The following is a 16,427-nucleotide window of genomic DNA, read 5'->3' as shown; positions in this document are numbered from 1 at the left end:
ATTTGTGTATTGGGATGTAGACTCTAAGAAAGGAGCCTAGGGCACAAGGCAAGCAGAGAGACTCATGGTACAGATAAAGACTTTCAGAGCCTGACTTACAAGGTCTCCAAGTACCTACCACCCCAGTACACAGTCCCTGTTCATTTGCTCTTAACCACTGGATAACCTGCAGAAATGATAGCTAACTGTTCCAAGCTTTTCAGCAGCATACCTATTTCCTCTGAAAATAGCACAGACATTACTTTTGACCTATTTTTGTCCTCTATTTCCCTTCAGCTGTGTTTTAAAGATGCTACTGCCTATTCAGAGTGAATGACACAGTCTGTAGGCTTTGTGTTAACAGTTTCTGAAGCACTTCACCTACTGACCCAGAGCTTAAAGAAATGGAGAAGAATACGGAAAAATTACAAATCTGAGAAAGTGGCAAAAAGTAATGATAAGGGTAGAAGTTTAATTCACTAATATTTTTCTTTACTGCATTCAATTTTAGAGTCAATATTTTCAACACATTCTCAAGAACTTATTTTTATTTATTTTTATTGGATATTTTCTTTTTATTATTTTTTATTTTACATTTCAAATGTTATCTCCTTTCCCAGTTCCTCCCCTCCTGGAAACCCCTTATCCCATCCTCTCTCCCCTGCTTCTATGAGGGGGTTCCTCCACCCACCCACCCACTCACATCTCCCTGACCTTGATTCCCCTAGATTCCCCTACACTGGTAGGGCCTCTCAGGAGACAGCTATATCAGGCTCCTGTCAGCATGCACTTCTTGGCATCCACAATAGTGTCTGAGTTTTGTAACTGTATATGGGATCAATTCCCAGGTGGGGCAGTCTCTGGATGACTTTTCCTTCATTCTCTATTCTACTCTTTATCTCCATATTTGCTCCTGTGAGTATTTCGTTTTCCTTCTAAGAAGGACTAATGAACCCACACTTTGGTTTTCCTTCTTCTTTAGTCTGTGAATTGTATCTTGAGTATTTGGAGCTTTTGGGCTAATATCTACTTATCAGTGAGTACATATCATTAGATTGGGTTACCTCACTCAGGATGATATTTTCTAGTTCCATCCATATGCCTAAGAATTTCATGAATTCATTGTTTTTAATAGCTGAGTAGTACTCCATTGTGTAAATGTACCACATTTTCTGTATCCATTCATCTGCTGAAGGACATCTGGGTTGTTTCCAGCTTCTGGCAGTTATAAATGAGGCTGCTATGAACATAGTGAAGCATGTGTCCTTATTACCAGTTGGAACATCTTCTGGGTATATGCTCAGGAGAGGAATTGCTGGGTCATTTGTTAGTATATGTCCAATTTCTGAGGAATTGCCAAACTGATTTCCAGAGTGGTTGTACCAGCTTGCAATCTTACCACTAATGGAAGGGTGTTCCTCTTTTTCTATATCCTCGCCAGTATCTGCCTTCACTTGAGTTTTTGATCTCAGACATTCTGACTGGTGTGAGATGGAATCTCATGGTTGGTTTGATTTGCATTTCCCTGATGATTAAGGATGCTGAGCATTTCTTTACATGCTTCTGGGCCATTCAATATTCCTCAATTGAAAATTCTTAGTTTAAGCTGGGCATGGTGACACATGCCTTTAATCCCAGCACTTGGGAGGCAGAGGCAGGCAGATTTCTGAGTTCTGGGCCAACCTGGTCTACAAAGTGATCTTAAAAAAGAAAATTCTTAGTTTAACTCATTTCCCCATTTTTCCCCCAATAGGGTTATTTGATTCGCAGGAGTCTAACTTCTTGAGTTCTTTGTATATATTGGATACTAGCCTTCTATCAGATGTAAGATTGGTACAGATATTTTCCCTATCTGTTGGATGCCATTTTGTCCTATTGACAGTGTCCTTTGCCTTACAGAAGCTTCGAAATTTTATGTGGTCCCATTTGTAGATTCTTGATCTTTAGAGCATAAGCCATTGGTGTTCTGTTTAGGAAAATTTCCCCTGCGCCCATATGTTCAAATCACTTCCCCAGTTTCTCCTCTATAAGTTTCAGTGTATCTGGTTTTATGTGGAGGTCCTGAACCACTTGGACTTGAGCTTTGTACAAGGAGATAAGAATGGATCAATTTGCATTTTTCTACATGTTGACTGACAGTTGAGCCAGCACCATTTGTTAAAATTTCTGTCCTTTTTCCACTGGATGGTTTTAGCTCCTCTGTCAAATATCCAGTGACCATGTTATTTCTGTGTCTTCAAGTCTATTCCATTGATGTTCCCACCTATCTCTGTATCAATACCATGCAGTTTTTAATCACTATTGCTCTGTAATACATCTTGAGGTCAGGTATGGTGATTTTCCCCAGAAGTTCTTTTAATGTTGAGAATAGTTTCGATATCCTGGTTGTTTTTGTTTGTTTGTTTGTTTGTTTGTTTGTTTTTTTGGGTTTTTTTTTGTTATTCCAAATGAATTTGAGAATTGCTCTTTCTAACTCTATGAAGAATTGAGTTGGAATCTTGATGGGGATTGCATTGAATCTATTCATTCCTTTCATGAAGATGGCCACTTTTCCTATATTAATCCTGCCAATGAGCAAGGGAGATCTTTCCATCTTCTGAGATCTTCTTTGATTTCTTTCTTCAGAGACTTCGAGTTCTTATAATACAGATCTTTCACTTCCTTAGTTAGAGTCACACCAAGGTATTTTATATTATGTGTGACTATTGTGAAGGGTGTTATTTCCCTAATTACTTTCTCAACCTGTTATCCTTTGAGTAGAAGAAGGCTACTGATTTGTTTGAGTTAATTTTATTTCTAGCCACTTTACTAAAGTTGTTTATCAGCTTTAGGAGTTCTGTGGTGGAATTTTTGGAGTCATTTAAGTATATGATCATATCATCTGCAAATATTGATTTTTTGCACATTTTTATTAGATATTATCTTAATATATGTTTCAAATTTCAAATGCTATCCCGAAAGTTCCCTATACCCTCCCCCTGCCCTGCTCCGCTACCCACCCACTCCCGAATCTTGGCCCTGGCATTCCCCTGTACTGGGGCATATAAAGTTTCCAATACCAAGGGGCCTCTCTTCCCAGTGATGGCCAACAAGGCCATCTTCTACTACATATGCAGCTAGAGACACTAGCTCTGGGGGTACTGGTTAGTTCATATTGTTGTTTGGAAAGGACAGACACTACCTCAGGGTGAAAGGCTGGAAAACAATTTTCCAAGCACATGATCTGAAGAAACAAGCTGGAGTAGCCATTCTAATATCGAAAAAAATTGGCTTCCAACCCGAAGTTATCAAAAAAGACAAGGAGGGACACTTTATACTCATCAAAGGTAAAGTCTATCAAGATGAACTCTCAATTCTGAATATCTATGTTCCAAATATTGATATTTTGACTTCTTCCTTTCCAAATTGCATCCTTTGATCTCCCCCCTTTTTTTCATTGCTCTAGCTAGAACTTCAAGTACTATATTGAATAGATAGGAAGAGAGTGGGCAGCCTTGTCTAGTCCCTGATTTTAATAGGATTGCCTCAAATTTCTCTCCATTTAGTTTGATGTTGGCTACTGGTTTCCTCTATATTGCATTAACTATGTTTACATAGGGGCCTTGTATTACTGATCTTTCCAAGGTCTTTAACTTGAAGGGATGCTGAATTTTGTCAAATGCTTTTTCAGCATCTAATGAAAAGATAATGCGATTTCTTTCTTGAATTTGTTTGTGTAGTGAATTACATTGATGGTCCATATATTGAACCATTCCTACATCCTTGGGTTAAATCTGACTTGTCAATGGTGAACTATCATTTTGATGTGTTCTTGGATTCTGTTGGCAATAATTTTATTGAGTGTTTTTGCATCAATGCTAATAAGGGAGATTTGTCTGAAATTCTCTTTCCTTGCTTGATCTTTGTTTGGTTTAGGTATAAGTGTAATTGTGGCCCCATAGAATGAATTAGGTAGTGTTCCTTCTGTTTCTATTATGTGGAATAGTTTGAAGAGTATTGGTATTAGGTTTTCTTTAAAGGTCTGAGAGAACTCTCTACTAAACTCATTTGGTCCTGGGCTGTATTTGGTTGGGATACTTCTAATGAGGGCTTCTATTTCTCTAGGGGTTATGGGATTGTTTAGATAGTCTATCTGACCCTGTTTAACTTTAGTACCTGGTATTTGTCTAGAATATTTTCCATTTTATCCAGATTTTCCAATTTTGAGTATAAGCTTTTGTAGTAGGATCTGATGATTTTTGAATTTCCACATTTTCCATTCTTATCTCTCCCTTTACATTTCTGATTTTATTAATTTGGATACTGTTCTTTGTCCTCTGGCTAAGTGTTTATCTATCTTTTTGATTTTCTCAAAGGACCAGCTCCTGGTTTTGTTGATTCTTTGTATAGTTCTTTTTGTTTCTATTTGGTTGTTTTCAGTCCTAAGTTAGATTATTTCCTGAAGTATACTCCTCTTTGGTGTATTTGCTTGTTTTTGTTCTAGAGCTTTCACGTATGCTGTCAAGCTGTTATTGTAAGCTTGCTCCAGTTTCTTCCTTCCTTCCTTCCTTCCTTCCTTCCTTCCTTCCTTCCTTCCTTCCTTCCTTCACTCCTTCCTCTCTCTCTCTCTCTCTTTCATTTGTTCTTTCTTTCTTTCTTTCTTTCTTTCTTTCTTTCTTTCTTTCTTCCATTTGTTCTTTCTTTCTTTCTTTCATTTTCTTTCTTCTGTTTTGTTTTTGTTTGTTTGTTTGTCTTTTTCCATTTTTAAATTAGGTATTTTCTTCATTTACATTTCAAATCCTATCCCAAAAGTCCCCTATTCCCTCCCCAACTCCCCTACCCACCCACACCCACTTCTTGGCCCTGGTGTTCCCCTGTACTGGGGCATATAAAGTTTGCAAGACCAAGGAGCCTCTCTTCCCAATGATGGCTGACTAGGCCATCTTCTGCTACATATGCAGCCAGAGACATGAGCTCTGGGGATACTGGTTAGTTCATATTGTTGTTCCACCTATAGGGCTGCAGACCCCTTCAGCTCCTTTGGTACTTTCTCTAGCTCCTCCACTGGGGGCCTGTGTTCTGATAGGGTGCATAGGATTATTTCAACCTTCTTGTATCTGCTGAGGCCTGTTTTCTTACCAAGTATATGGTCAAGTTTGGAGAAGGTACCATGAGGTGCTAAGAAGAAGGTATATTCTTTTGTTTTAAGATGAAATGTTCCATAAATATCTGTTAGATTCATATGGTTTATAACTTCTTTTTGTTTAACTGTGTTTTGTTTAGTTTCTGTTTCATTGATGTCCATTGGTGAGAGTTGGGTGTTGTTGTCTCCCACTATTATTGTGTGGAGTGCAATGTGTGCTTTGAGCTTTAGTAAAGTTTCTTTTACGAATGTGGGTGCCATTGCATTTGGGGCACAGATGTTCAGAATTGAGAGTTCAATATGAAGTGTCCTTCTTTAACCTTTTTGATAACTTTTGGTTGAAAGTTGATTTTATTCGATATTAGAATGGCTACTCTAGCCTGTTTCTTGGGATCATTTGCTTGGAAAATTGTCTTCCAACCTTTTACTCTGAGGTAGTGTCTGTCTTTGGCACTGATGTGTGTTTCCTATGTGCATCAAAAAATGCTGGGTCCTATTTTCATATCCAGTCTGTTAGTCTATGTCTTTTTATTGTGGAATTGAGTCCATTAATGTTAAGAGATATTAAGAAAAAGTGATTGTTATTTCCTGTTACTTTTGTTGCTAGAGGTGGAATTATGTTTCTGAGGCTATTATATTTTGAGTTTGTTGAAATAAGATTACTTCCCTACTTTTTCTAGGGTGTAGTTTCCCTCTTTGTATTGGAGTTTTCTATCTGTTATTCTTTGTAGGGCTGGATTTGTGGAAATATGTGGTATTAATTTGGTTTTGTTATGGAATATCTTGTTTTTTCCATCTATGGTAATTGAGAATTTTGCTGGGTATAGTAACTTGGGCTAGAATTTATGTTCTCTTAGGGTCTGTATGACACCTGCCCAGGATCTTCAGGTTTTCATAGTCTCTGGTGAGAAGTCTGGTGTAATTCTGATAGGTCTGCTTTTGACCTTTTTGCCTTACTGCTTTTAATATTCTTTCTTGTTTAGGGCACTTGGTGTTTTGATTATTATTTGATGGGAATAATTTCTTTTCTGGTCCAGTCTATTCGGAGTTCTGAAGGCTTCTTTTATGTTCATGGGCATCTCTTTCTTTAGGTTAGGGAAGTTTTCTTCTATAATTTTGTTGAAGATATTTACTTGTCCTTTAAGTAGAGAATCTTTGGGTCTTCTACACCTATTATCTTTAGGTTTGGTCTTCTCATTGTGTCTTGGGTTCTGTTTTTGACTATAGAAATGGAGGACTGCTGAAAGATTTTTTTGTGGTAGATAATCTACATGAATTGCATAGAAAATGACTATTTGAGGATATTTTGAATCTCTTTACATAGCCTGTACCTCAATATTTATTAGACTGATATCACTTTTTACTCCAACCTTATTTTGTTGGCACCTCTTTAATGTTCCTTCCTACCAGTAGTGATGGAATAAGCCCATGATGACATTTGAGTATGGCCTGTAAGTGTCTCATGTTTTATTATAAACTTAAATGTATGTGAATAAGTGACTTACTCCAAGCTTGCCTTAAAATTGTCACACGTATTTTCTATTTGCTGACATCTCATCCTTTAAGTGGAAAGAGTAAATGATACCTTATTTATAATCCCAATACCATTCCTTGGTGAAAAATTAATACATGTCTGTACATGATTTCTATGATCAGCAATTGTTAATAACTTACAAATCAACACTTAAAGCCTAACATCAATGATTCCATCGCTAACATTGTCAATTCTAGTTTGCTGTACCCAACATTTCACACTTGTACCTCATGGCTAGCTTCCTGACTCAGGAAAGTCAAAACTGTATCAAACAAATATCACCAAGCAGGCTTGCATGCTGTCAGGTTTAAGATGTATAATAATTGCAAGTCTTTGTTCACATTAGTTGATAGTTTTCTAAAGAATGTGTTGAGAAAATTTAATATATGCAACTGTGTTATTATAGAAATAAAATAAAAAGAGACTACACTGAAGATTTATGAATGGAGATAAAATAGCTACCTGGTAGGCTGGGATGAATAATTATGAAAGCCCAGTTCATTTGAGTTCAGGTTCAAAAAGGTTGAAGGCAAGGTTGAAAATCTAAGTAAATTTTACAGAGCAATTACTGTGGAAATCTGGTATCAGATTTGACCTCACAGACAAAACATTAATGGTGCTATGTTAACTAGGCAGAAATTGCCACTTATATTATTTGTATTTGTTTGTGTTGAATTCTGATTTGAAATAATTCCAGTATGATAGAGAACAGCAGCATAGTGATGTCCAGACTCCAGGACATAGCACACAGGCATCTGGCTACGGTACACAGCCAGTTATATAGTTCTATTTTAGTATCTTCTAATGCCTAGGCTTCCATGCTAGACAATATACAACTCTAAACAATAAAATATACATAAATAAAAATGCCTTCACAGAATGAACTGTAGTCCTACCAGCATTAGATGAAATATATTGGTATTATAATTTAATAAGAAAAGTAAATTATATATGGAGATAACTCATTATACTTATTATAAAATTTAATGTAATATTAACTAATATTTAATTTTTACCTAAATCACAAAACTCCCAAAGTATTATTGTTGTCTTGATATTAATTATATGTGAGTGACCTTGAGAAAATAATACTTTTATATATCTGCATCTTAGTCTTTAATGATAAATTCTACTTTACTAGACATTACTTTGTAAACCTAAGGCTTGAATCAAGTTTTAATTGTTTACACATGATTCATTTTTCATGTCCTTTATTTGAAAATGGAGCAGAATTAAAATTTTCATTCTGATCACATATCTAATTAGCACCTTTTTAAGGGTGCAGCTGAAACAAAAAAGTATTCTTTATTTCTCTCTATGGGGGTCTTATTTTATACTCTACATCAGTTTCATTTTAGCACTATGCAATCTAGTTCATATTTCAAAGGTTATTAGCTTACACAGTGGCAAAAGGTTACACATATTAGTGGTAATTGCCTTTTATAAATATTACTCATTATGGAAATGTTTTATTTACAAGGACCATTAGATGAAAGTAAATGTGCAACTCAGGTAGCAAGTTCCTGCACATTTATTATGAGGCAAAATGCTTGACAAAATAGAAACTGTTGTCAGATATCAGAATAATTTCAAGTATAAAATTTAATGATGACTCTTGACTTTGCTAAGGTCACTTAGAAAGACAAGAATAAGAATAGATCAAGACTATATGTCTGAGTGCAGTATCTTCTTAGTTCTTTAAGCTGCAAATATCTAAACATAGTTGTAACCCATTAGTTCAATGTCATAATATAACAAAGCAGCATCAGCCAACTCTGTAGGAATTAACTCTCAAATTTGTTTTTTCCAGATTCACAGAGAACATTGATATTCTATTTAAATTTGGGGGCTATAAGAATATCACTTTCCTTCTTATAAATTGAGAAAGCTGTTTTCTGCCTAATTTATTTTGTATTGGTTATTGTATTTATTTACATTTCAAATGTTATCCCTCTTCCCAGTTTCCTCTCCATAAGGCTACTATCCCATCCCCACTACCTGATTCTATAAGGGTGCTCCCCCCCACTCACCCACCCACTCTCACTTCACTGCTCTGGCATTCTGCTACCCTGCATCATTGATCCTCAACTGGGACAAGGATCTCCATTCCCATCAATGCCAGATAAGGCAATCCTCTGCTACATGTGCAGCTGAAGCCATGGATCCCTTCATGTATATTGTTTGGATAGTGGTTTAGCCCCTGGGAGATTTGGGGGGTCTGGTTGGTTGATATTGTTTTTCCTATGGAGTTGCAAATTGCTGGAGGGGAAGCCAGGAAAAGGTATACCATTTGAAATGAAATAAATAAAATATCTAATAAAAAGGGGAAAATAAAATGTATAATATTATCTTGTTCATAGAGTTGGAATGGAAAAACAAAACAAAACAAAACAAAACAAAAAAGGAAGAAAGAAAAAAAAAGATATAGTCCTTGGGGGGCTGGCGAGATGGCTTAGTGGTTAAGGGCATATACGGCCTTGTTTCTCAGCACTAAAGAGAGGCAAAACCAGCTTTCTGTTACTCCAGCTCTAGGAGATCTGATGCCTTTGGAACCTCCAGGTTATCATTCGCATATGCTTCCACAACACACTTACACAGAATTAAAAAATAAAATACAATCTATTTAGAAAAATACATACTTTTTAATTGGTAAAGCTTATGTCTAACTAGAAAGACATGCAGCTATGTCTTATCCTCAATTATAAGGAATTTAATCACAAAAATATATTATAGAAGGACATGGAATTAGTTCTTCTAGAGGAATGAGGAGTTTGGGGAAGTCCTGAGTCTTTGCATAGATCAATACTTCCAATTTTCTTGTCTGCACTAAATATTATTGATTATTACTGCAGGAAATTTCAGCCACAGGTTTAGATTTTCTTTTTCAATAATTAAATGTACTCTTTGTGGTAGCTTACTTTGTTCTAGAAAATTAGGTTTCACAGTTCACAAAGTTCCGCAAAAACTGTTAAACTGTATGGTGGTTCATTCTATGAATGGGAAAAATTGAAGCAGACAACACTAAATACATACATACATACATACATACATACTGTGGAGTTTTGGACTGTTGGAGGAATGAGTGTTTTCCATGGCTATGCCAGAGTCAGTTACCTGTTCCGTGAATGCCTTTCTTTCATGTGCCAATCTCAGGAAGCATTCCCAGTATGTTTGTCTGGAAGAAGTTCTAGATGAACTAAGTGTTATGGGGAGCCCAGACTTCTTCCTGTGGTCCTGATGCTTTCATACATCATAAGAGTACACAAGTCCCATTTTGCTTCATGATGAGCAATCGAAACTTAATCAAGGAAAAGAAGAGTTTCAGAATACTACCTTCAACATAGGACTGGACCTCTTGCCCTAGTGCTTTTCATCCAGGACTTAGAGGCAAAACAGTGGCAAACCACACAGTGAAACTATCCATCCATGCTGAACTTGGAAACCCCAGGTTAGATAAGTGGATATACCCTCTTCTAAGATGTGCTTCTGAGGAGAAGAAAGTGTGTCCACACTATGGTAGAATCACAACTGTGCACATGTAAACAGGATGCCACCCAGTTATTATTTCCAGTCCCTTACATTATCGTTTTTTTTTTTTTCTCTTCTGCTTTTAATCTCAAGGCCTGATTGTCTAAATCAGAGAAACAAGAGTTTCAAGTCAACCTAGACCACATAGGAAAATTTATCTCAAAAATACTGCAGCAAAATGTAATAACCAATAAAGGAAATTTTACTTTAACATCACTGTAGTTTCCATGGCGAGTTTTTAACATGTATTGGAACACTGCATTTCTTCTTCTTTTAGGTTCTTCTTTTTCTGGGTTTTCTTTAGGCTCAACTATATCAACACTAGTTTGTAACACGTTTAAAAGAACAGAATTATGTTTTCCCATATTCCATCATTACTTGCTCAAATTAATTAAAATTCATTATAATAGGCACTCGATTTTCCTGAAGCTCCTCTTTGCCACATATATTTCAGCAAATATTTTAATAATTAGTATCACTTAGTTCAGATGTTCAATAGCCATTTATTTACTGTATGAAAGAAAACATTTACGAATAACCAAAGAATCTTTCCTCATTATATGCTGAGAATGCATTAGTTTCAATACTTATGTATCCCCGACTTTATGTATATAGACTGCATCTTTTTTTTTTTTTTTACCCAGTCTTAATAATGTAGCAGATGCTTCCTGATAAAATAGTAAATCACCAGGTGCTTCCTTTTTGTGCCAAGAAAACTCACAATGAATCCACTAAGGAAACAGTCTTTGTAAAATAGATAAAATGCAGACATTATACCCATAATAATAAGCACCTGGATTTATCTTCTACAGTATTTGATGACTAGAGGGTATTTGAGGATATATACTTGTAGACACAGACACACACAGACACACACACACACACACACACACACACTGCCTAAAATAACACATGTATTTAGTAAAATCAAAACTAATTTTCTTGAAAGATTATCACTTAAATAGCCCTTGCATTTTTAAGTGGATCTAATATATAAAGTGTGTGTGTGTGTGTGTGTGTGTGTATGTGTGTGTGAGAGAGAGAGAGAGAGAGAGAGCAGGGGGAGGGGGAAGAATTAAAAGAGACAACAATAAAGCATGGTATGAGACTATTAAAATAGAAAATTAGTTACAAAATTATTTTATTTTCAATATTTTCTGTTAACAAATATAGCCTTGAGTACCTGTGTGTTTACTTAGTGAGTAGTTATTGAAAATATGTACATAGACCTACATATTAAAATGGATTTAGATAATCACAATTACAGACCCTACCCAATTCTCCATAATATTTCATCAAGAATTTGGAGATAATTGTGAGTACTGTTTTTTTTCTCTCATTACAAAACAATTTATTAAGCTGCCAATCACAAATTATGAAAATTACCAGTTATCTTCTGATCTGAGGATGTAATCAGTGACTTGGTGTTTTTGTTTGCTAGGCGCTAATGGAAATGTTCAAATCAGTGGTGCTTTGTTTTTAACAAAGGTCATGTTGAAATGCACTGAGGAATTAGAACTTTGAAGTAGTCCAGGAATAAAAAACTACCCAGGAAGGTGATGATGAAGGTGAATAGATGTGAATAGTTGGTAGAACACAAGAGAAGTCTCATAATACTGACCCAAAGTAAAATGATGTTCTTATTTAGTTGAACACATATATGGCTTTTGTGAGGACAGTTACAGATCAAGATAATAAAATTTCTTAAGATTTTATGTGCTATTAAAAACACTGGTTCTAAATTAATTAAATCACTCAGTTGGGCATATGAGCAACCTCATGTCCTTCAAATTATTTCTTTTGTAATTTTTAAAGTTCCTAGGGACTAGCTATAACAGATGTCAATTTATCTGTAATTAGTTTTCGCTCTTTAAGACAGATAGTTGAAATAAGGTTAACAATTTTCAAAACATGATCTTGATGGCAGGATTTACATAATTAATTATTTTTTTGCTTAGGTTGTGGACACTTTATATAATCATTTTCTTGAAAAAATAATATAAACATTTATCACTTTATATAATAATCCTATTAAACTTAGGAAGATGTTAGTTAGAGAGAGGAACTGTACTGTCTGTCTTCAGTCTTTAATAAAATATACAATGAAATTTCAAAACTGGAAGCAAGAACCAAGACCCTCACTCTTTGAAAGAAAGGCTTCCTTTCTCTCATTCACATTTTTCTTTATGCAATTTATCTTATATTGTATGAAGTGATTGATTTGAATCCATCACCTTTGCCCTGTGAAAGGCTAGTGTGCACAACACTTTAAATTTGTTAACAGATATCAATTTACTTTAGCAAATAACATGCAAAGTCTATTGTGTGACTTTTCCAGGGAAGATGTGAATAAATGCCAATTCACCGCAGATAAGGCACTTACAACAGACTAAGGAAACAATTCCACCCAAGTGTAGCTGAATGAACCATTGAGTTTATCAATGTTTCTAACTACAGTGAGAAAGAGTAGTTACTTGAAGGAGTAAGGGTGACCAATAGGCAAGCTGGATCATGTGAAGCCCTCCCCCTGCACAAATGACTACTTACAAAAGCTGCTTCCCTCGACTTCCCTGCACCAGTAGCAGCAGTTGCCTATGTGGTGTTCCCTCTCCCCATTAGCTGTTTCCTTGTTGATTGTCATTGGGGAAAGGAGATGTGAGTCTTGTAACTTTTCCAAGTCTACTAATTTGCATAAGCTGCCTTTCCAGGAGAGCAGTTATATTGAGAGGAAATAGGTATGTAACAACTGTGGAAAAAAAAATTAAATTTTCTACTTTAACATACTTTTCCCCCAATGTTTTATTTTTGGGGATTAATAGCATATTTTATTTTATTCAATCAAATATGAATGTACAAAAAAGCAAATATCCCATTGTGTTCATGATAAAATTTACCTAGAATATGACTCTCAAATTTTGTTTGAAAAAAAAAATCTCCAGATAATTAGAATTGATTTTTAGAGTATATTGACTATGGTACCAACTTAAATTGGAAGTAGTCAAAATAATTTCACAGTATTCTCATATTCACTTATGTTGTATTGATATATTTAACCCCCATGACATAGTGACATGTAAGTCAAGAGATTTTCACAGCTTCTACCAATTGAGGAAATCCAATATGTATTTCACTAGTAACATCCACATTATCAGAATTTCAGTGAGTTAATTTGCATAAACATTCTGGTTTATATAGATAAATCTTATTTGACAAATAAATATTTTCCATTTCTTCAATGAATTACTTCAATATATCTCAAGAATACAATGATGAAATAAAATTTAAGAATATATTGAGTACATATGAATAATGATTTAAAGTAAATAATCTTTGGGAAGATGATCACAGAAATATTACAAACTGAATTTTTATGACTGGGTCTATAATAAACTGATTTGTGAAGCATATACTTCTAGCACTGTGATATTATATTTGAAAATGTAGAAGCACTGCTAGATGTCAAACATTTATAAATGTGATATTTTATCCATGAAAACATCCATAGGATATTATTTTACTACACCATGCTCATTTTGTCACAGGTAAATTGGATGCACAACACCAGGACCATATTTGGACACCAACATCACCACCAATATTTTTTTTCTTTTTATAAAAACATGTCAGAGCTATGAATTTCAGAGAGAGCAAATTTTCATGGGTCCCTGGGCACAGTTGGTAGAAGAAAAAAAGGGAAGAAAATGATGTAATTCTATTTTAATTTCAAAAAATAAGAAATGACACTGACTTGTCAGTGGTGAGTGTAATAATATTGCTTTTACCACATGGATATAAAGCAAAGTCAGAATGCATGCTCAGGAGAATTCCTGTCTACCTAGATGATGTTGTCACCTCTTTATCAGGAGCTCTGATTAGTTCATTCCCGCAAGCAAACACCAGCAGTGATGGGAAGGACCATGACTATTTCTTCCATATAAAATATGTCGTCCTTGGTATTTAAAAAGGTCCATTGCAAGTTACTGCAGGACTCAGAATCGAAGTTTATTTATTTAGACTTAAATCTTCAAAAAGCATAAAAATTTCTCACATAATAAAATGATGATCATCCTAAACTATTGTATTTTTTCTGAAGATTGTATACTTTAAATGATCTATGATTTTCTATGTGTGCGTTTGAAGCTAAGAGTGCCACTATAAAGCCAGGATTATTATTCATATTTGATAAATAAAAATGGTTTATTACTGTTCTTTTCAAAATAACAAGAAAATAGAATGAGCTAGAAGTCTATGAACAGATTACTAGATAATGAAAATGTGTCGATGTACACAATGGAATTGGATTCAGCTGTGAAGAAAATCGAAATAATGAAATTTGTAAGAAAATGGGTTGCATAAGAGAAAATCCTTTTAAGTGAGGTACACTAGGTTTAGGAAGACAAATACTGTACATGAATCCTAACTGCTGTGAAATATGTGTATGAGCATGGGAGAAAGTATGGGTAATGCCCAGGCAACAAGAAAGCAAAACAGCCTTTGAAACTGCAGAAGAAAAGGCTTAAGAAGCAGGGATTGCTACATATGCAACTAGAGACACGAGCTCTGGGAGTACTGGTTAGTTCATATTGCTGTTCCTCCTATAGGGTTGCAGACCCCTTCAGCTCCGTAGGTACTTTCTCTAGCTTTTCCATTGGGAGCCTTGTGTTCCATTCAATAGCTGACTGTGAGCATCCACTTCTGTGTTTGCCAGGCACTGGCATAGCCTCACAAGAGACAGCTATATCAGGGTCCTGTCAGCAAAATCTTGCTGGCATATGCAATAGTATCTGTTTTCGGTGGCTGATTATGTGATGGATCCCTGGGTGGGGCAGTCTCTGCATGGTCCATCCTTTATTCTCAGCTGCAAACTTTGTCTCTGTAACTCCTCCTAGTCGGCCATCATTGAGAAGAGACGGCTCTTGGTCTTGCAAACTTTATATGCCCCAGGTATATGTATAAATAATACAGAGGAACACGAGGGACAAGAAGTAGGAGTGGGTAGTTAGGGGAGCCAGGAGTGGGGAGGGTATATGGGACTTTCGGGATAGCATTTGAAATGAAAATGAAGAAAATATCTAATAAAAAAATTGAAAAAAACAAAGAAGCAGGGATTGGAGAAGATGACAGAGTAAAGTAAGTGGAGGGTACAGTGGACATAGGTGGGTACAGTCAGGAGGGCAGAGTAGGTGAAATGGGCAGAGTCATGTCTCAGCCAAACAAAATATGCATGAAAACCTTACATGAAAATCTATTACTTTGTGATCTAGTTTAAGGAGATAACGTTAAAAAAATTAAACTGTGTATGTCTTAGGTTGTTTGTGTGTTTAAATACTAAATCTCAGTCCATACACTATATTTTCCTTTTTTCATGTTAAATGTTAAGGAGTGAAAGGTAACTGTCTATTTGTGAGGTTGACATCTTTATTTACAGCATTCAGTTCTCATTTCAGAGGGAAAAGATATAGTTGCCATGTGAAATATAATTATATGGTGAGCCTTCTGCTCAAACCTAGAAAGTGATGTATTTGTTCACATTCTAAAAGATAGTTAAAGTCACATGATCAAGCCAAATAGTAACAGAGAAAGAAGGTATAACTGTTTTACAATAGACACTGAAAATCCTAGGAATGTGGGTCTTAATCAGAGTGGATGTAAATAACTATGATTAATTCAGTGGGTGATAAATGTGCACTTAATTTAAATCTTTAGACTTAGCAACCAAACTGCCTTTCAAAGAGCATATTTTATGGAATTAATTAACATTCTAAGATATATCTACTACTTATTTTTGTAGCATACTCATGGAGAAAATGGACTGATTTTCGATTTCACTGCATTGTCAGAAAAGACATGCACAGGTTTGGTTACAAATCACAAAACTGTATTTTTAAGAGAATCATTTTCTTTTTAAGGTCTTGTATTGTGCCTAATAATATTTGTAAATTTCATGTAGCCTTAAAGGAAAATGCATAAAATGTTAATTGTTCAAGAGGAGAGGTATTTTAACAGCTTACTAATTTAAAAAAAACTTCTATTGTTGCTAAAATTTCCAAGTGTGTCTGAGAACCTTACTAAATAATTAAATCAAGACACTGTTTACATTACTGGATTATTCAAGGGAGATGAAAAGGTATAAAACTTAAAAGGTTTTACCACCCATGTCAAGAAGCCAGTCTATGGATGAATCAATTTCATACTAAGTATTATGAGGTTAGGAACTGGATTGTAAAGTCAGTTCAGCCATTCCTTCTTTTATGAGTCAAGAGC

Source organism: Mus caroli, chromosome 12, assembly GCF_900094665.2.
Source record: "Mus caroli chromosome 12, CAROLI_EIJ_v1.1, whole genome shotgun sequence".
NCBI lineage: Eukaryota > Metazoa > Chordata > Mammalia > Rodentia > Muridae > Mus > Mus caroli.
The sequence above is the reverse complement of the archived record's forward strand: the minus strand, read 5'-3'. Positions refer to the sequence as shown.